We start from the raw sequence: 5,837 nt of genomic DNA on the forward strand, positions 1-5,837 counted from the left end.
TCAAGGACCTCTTGTGCTCTATGTGATACAATCCAACAGCCAGACTGACCATATGAATAGGATGTTGGGATAATGCTTTACTGCCTACTAGCTAGCAACCATTTTGTTTACCACTTTAAAATATTGTTATAGTGATACCATCCACTTCAATTAGAATGAATTAATTACTTAGCATAAAGAGAGTTACATGGATGAGTCCTCAGAACTTACACCTAAGTGAATTTCTCTGAGAGTGAAACTAATTAAAATCTACAGAAAACAAATGATATGTACCCTACTCAAAGATGTAGTAGGCAGTTGCAAAGACTTGGGGAACCCCCAGGTCCAACCAAGGTTGTAGTTTTAGGGAGGCAGATCTGCTACATGATTGATGCCACCAAGCAAGAGGGAATCTAATCATTTTACAGGTCTGAAGAACGAATTGTTAACAAAAGAATGATTTTCATGGAATCTAGAAAAGGGGGCAATTAAAGAGCCATAAGGCATCAGTAATCTCTCTAGAGTCAAAGAGGGGATGTTGATCAGCAGACCTCGCCAGCGTCCACCTACAATGGGGTAGAGGCACCAGGCCATCCCAATTTGTGTCATTAGCCATTAAGATTGTCACCTAACTCCCCTTGCTCTGACTCCATGCTCTAAGAAATAATCTGATTTTAATTACTCTCCCATATAAACTTTGTTATGGGAAGAAAAGTTGCTAACCAGCTGACATGAAGTGTTCCAGCCTACTTGGCAGTTAATTCTCATTATAAGTGAATAAATTGGCGTTTGGCTTATACATCAATTTTTGTGGTTTTAATAACATCCATTCTCCAGACCCTAATCACCTCTGAGCACACTGGAAACAAAATAAGATTCTCATCATGCAAAGTCAGCATCACAGTGTGAACCATAGTGAATCCACTGAAGACTGTCCTCCCTGGGAGCCTTGCCTCAACAGTCAGTCAGTATCCCTCTTTATCTCTCTCATTTGTCTACAGCTATAATAACATTCCTAAATACCTATGGTTTGCACTTCCTGTGTTTACTCCTACTCATACCCAGCACCATGGTACCTGGCATAAGTAATTTCTTCTTACACTACCACATAGTTCAGTCTAACCATCAGAATATACTGCCGTGGATGAAGACATAACACATGACTGTAGACATGAGCCCCTGACAAGCACCTTTAGAGAGAAAAGAGTGTATGATTGACCTAATTCTCACTACCTCCATTCTGTCCAGATGGCAGCACATGAGACCCATGTGACTCTCATTATTCAATCAGACCCATAGAGACTTCACCTCTATCCATGAGGGTTAAAACAAATATCACTTTTTTTTGGACTCTGGAAGATCTTCTCCACCCAGCACCATCTTGCCTATGATAATAGTCATCTCTGAAACAAAATAGAAAATTTAAGATATACCAGCCTCTGGGCAAAATGTAACACCTCATGCCCTTGGGAGAGCTCTGGAAGCTTGTGTTATATCTATAAAGCCTTTTTATTGATACACTGGTGGCCATGCTTTATTGCCTCCCTATGAAGCTTCAGGTCTCACTTGGCCAGGAAAATGGAAAAACATTCAAGAGAATATAGTGTCATGAATCTTCAATGTCACCTTCATGCAAGAGTCACTGCCCACGTTTTACAAACAAAAATCCTGGAAGTGAGTTACACCATTTAGTAGAATCAGTAGAACTATCTTGGTATTTGAACCACACTTTCCAGTCATTGATTGCCACTATAACTTTGAGCATTCATGCACTAAATTATTGGTATTACTTCCTGGTATTGGCTTTGATTCTGCAGTCTATTTGAACCTGCTTCCTGCTCATTGACTTCTAGTACATACCTTACATGGCACTGGTTCTCTTATCTATCCAGCTCAGTGATAAGCCAATTGTGACTGTATTCCACCCACCCCATTTACTTTTACATGGGAGAACCCTGTAGAATTTCAGTTTTCCCTATTCATAGAAGACTCATCCCTTTGGACATAAAATCTGGCTTTGTGTGCGTCTAGAGAAAGGGAACTAATAGTTGGTTTATGCCAGGCACTGTCCTCAGTGCTTTTTTTTTTTTTTTAAACATCTTTATTGGAGTATAATTGCTTTACATTGTTGTATTAGTTGCTGCTGTATAACAAAGTGAATCAGCTATACGTATACATATATCCCCATATCCCCTCCCTATTGCATCTCCCTCTACCCTCCCTATCCCACCCCTCTATGTGGTCACAAAGCACCGAGCTGGTCTCCCTCTGCTATGCAGCTGCTTCCCACTAGCTATCTATTTTACATTTGGTAGTATATATATGTCCATGCCACTCTCTCACTTCATCCCAGCTTACCCTTCCCCCTCCCCGTGTCCTCAAGTCCATTCTCTACATCTGTGTCTTTATTCCTGTCCTGCCGCTAGGTTCTTCAGAACCATTTTTTTTTTGATTCGGTATATATGTGTTAGTATACGGTATTTGTTTTTCTCTTTCTGACTTACTTCACTCTGTATGACAGACTCCAGGTCCATCCACCTCACTACAAATAACTCATTTTTTTTCATTTTATGGCTGAGTAATATTCCATTGTATTTCTGTGCCACATCTTCTTTATCCATTCATCCATCGATGGACACTTAGGTTGCTTCTATGTCCTGACTATTGTAAATAGTGCTGCAATGAACATTGTGGTACATGACTCTTTTTGAATTATGGTTTTCTCAGGGTATATACCCAGTAGTGGGATTGCTGGGTCATATATGCTTTGTTAATGATACTCATTTAATTTCACACTACTAAAATATATTGATAGAATATCCATTTCTGACATTTAATGCTTACCACGCCTTTATGGGGCAGGTGTTATTAATTCAATTTAAAGAGGATGAAATGAAAGTTCAGAGCAGTTAACTTATCTGCCCGAAATTCACACAGCTAGTAAGTGGCAGGGCTAGGGTTTGAAACCAGTATCTTGCTAATGCCAGAGCTGATCTCTGATAGAAGAGGAAAACACTCTAAGTCACACCCCTCCGGACCAGCCTAACTGACCCTATTACACCTCCTAAGGCCACTCAGTAGAGAAAGGCCACTCTAGTAACTGGTATTCACATAGCCACTGGTTGAAATACATGTTCTGGACAACAGTCTATAAAAGAAGCACAGGGCTTCCCTGGTGGCACAGTGGTTGGGAGTCCACCTGCCGATGCAGGGGACACGGGTTCGTGTCTTGGTCCGGGAGGATCCCACGTGCCATGGAGCGGCTGGGCCTGTGAGCCATGGCCGCTGAGCCTGTGCGTCCGGAGCCTGTGCTCCACAATGGGAGAGGGCACAGCAGTGAGAGGCCCGCGTACCGCCAAAAAAAAAAAAAAAAAAAAAAAGCACCACCTAGCAAATCAGTGCCTCCTAGGACTTTGAGATTTCATTTGTGTCTCTAATAGTTGTAGAAAATTCCTTGACAAATCTAAACATGTACTGTGTCTGCTTTATCTGACTGGGTAGGCTATTGCTTGTTGAGTCAGGATTCTAACAAAAGTTTCTGGCTATCACAAAGCCCTCATATTTCTGTAGCTCTTCATTCAAAGCTATTGGGTCTTTTTCAATAATAGCTCAATGATGTTTACAGTGTTTTCACAATGCCAAGAGACAACAGGGACTTTGAAGTCTCCTGATGGTTGTTACCTGCCACTGTCATAGGAATATCAAGATTAAAACAAGAATTTGATTTAGTCTGACAACAGTTAGTTGGTCATTTAAATTTGAGATCTGCCACCACTATATCAACCTCAGGGAATTTCCAGTTCAACAATCTGTCTCTAAGGAGCATTTGTAGGAAGATAGCCTTGTTCTTTTTTACATTAACCATAAGGTTAGCAAAAACTATCAAATATCATGTTCCCTTAGTTACCCATGATAAGTCTACCATGTATGTATCCTTTATTAAATATGTTTTCAGTCCGTAATGCTTCATGGGGGCAATGGATACCATTGGCTTACTATCTGCCATTTACATCAGACTTCCCCTTACTTGCATTGGCTTCATCTATGTATAATTTAAAGGCATCCCCCTCCCCATTCAATTGTTCCAAGATATGAAAGAGTCTGTCTTGATGCTGATCACTTCACACATGATTTTAGAGGCTTCAAATAATAATAATAGTCACTGAGTGCTTACTGTGTGCCAAGCACAAGACTCTCTGATTCATGGGCATAATCCTCACAGTAACACTATTAATATTTGCATTTTACAAGTGAAAACAAGTAAACTCATAAGGTTTAAGTAATTTATCTAAGGACTCAAGCTAATAAGTCATGTAGCCAGGATTCATCTCCAGGTCTATCTATCTGACAGAAAAGGCCATGTTCTTGACCACTATCCTACCTGTCCTTCCCAGATTGATGTCCCAGGCTGAAAAGTCTTAATCTTTTATGTGGGCCCTCACACATATAGGCCAGTAATCTCTTCAGCACACCCTTTCCAAATCTTCTCCATCCCTACTCTGTCTTTAGCGAAAATAATTGTTCCAAACTTACCCAGAATTCCAGGTGTGGACACAAAATAAATTTGAACAAGATAACGTTTTCTCTTTTGTTACTAAAGCTTTTAAAAATAATATCCAGTAATTTTTTGGCCTTTTTGGGTTTCATCAGCATCTTGAGGAAAGAGTAATTGTAGACCTTTCCCTGAAGCCTACTATTCTCTTTCCTGAGATGTAATTGATGACACAAATTCCACTCCTCTAAAAATGTAGTTGGAATGTTTTAATAAATAGATATCCTTCACACTGAAGCTCATCTTTCTTCCTTTTCATAAGTTTTTCTTACAGTTTTTCCCCATTGGCTTTAATAATAATAGCTACCATATACTGACCACCTACTACATGCCAGGCATTGTGCTTTATGTGTATTTTCTTTTAATTCTTAAAACAACACTCTTAGACATCTGTTATTATTATCCTTGTTAGGCAGATGAGGAAATTGAGGCTTAGAGTAGTGAAGGAAATTATGCATAGAGCTAGTAAGTAAACAGCAAGACTCAAATCTAGATACTTCTAATAGCAAGAGTCCATACTCCTACATAATACATTACTATCCATCTACAACCAGATTCAACAAACTACCACCTGTGGGCCAAAGCCAACCTACTGCCTGTTTTTAAAAATAAAATTTTATTGGAACTCAGTCATACTCATTCATTTACATGTTTTTGGGTGCTTTCATCCTAAGACATGCATGGGTTGCAAGCCAAAAACATTAACTATCTGTTCCTTTACAGAAAAAGTTTCCTGACCCCGGATCTAAAACATTAAAGTATTAAATCAGACCAGCTCCTGGATATCTCACTGTTTATATTTCTCCTTTCAAATGGCCCATTTATCCCTATTTTTTGTTTCTTGCCTCTAAATTAGTCTCATCCATATGATGAAACAACGGGATTTTTGTAGAGGCTTGATAGGATGTTTTGGTAGTCCATATAAATTTCATTGGTGGTTCTTTATTGAATGCATACTTTCTGCATCAAACAACCCTAATAGATTGTCCAGGTGTGGTTGTAGGGGACATTTGCTGTTTGTCTCCCCAGCAAGCATTATACTTTTGGCAGTGGTCCCTAATTTTCACATAGAGATCCAACTTCTTTCCCACTTCGGTCTACCTTCCTGAGTGACATTCCACCTCCAAGCATGAGACCTAGGTCTAAATCAGTGATCCCATGGCATATACCTGGCCACTGTGACTGTTCCAGGTGTGGGCTTGTGTCCTAAACTTATCTAATAAGAGTGAATTTTATGGCCTTTCTTGGAAATATTAGAAAAGTACTGTCATATTTTTCCCCCACTGAAATAAGATGATTGCTGACA

Source organism: Mesoplodon mirus, assembly GCF_964341445.2.
Source record: "Mesoplodon mirus genome assembly, chromosome: X".
Taxonomy (NCBI): domain Eukaryota; kingdom Metazoa; phylum Chordata; class Mammalia; order Artiodactyla; family Ziphiidae; genus Mesoplodon; species Mesoplodon mirus.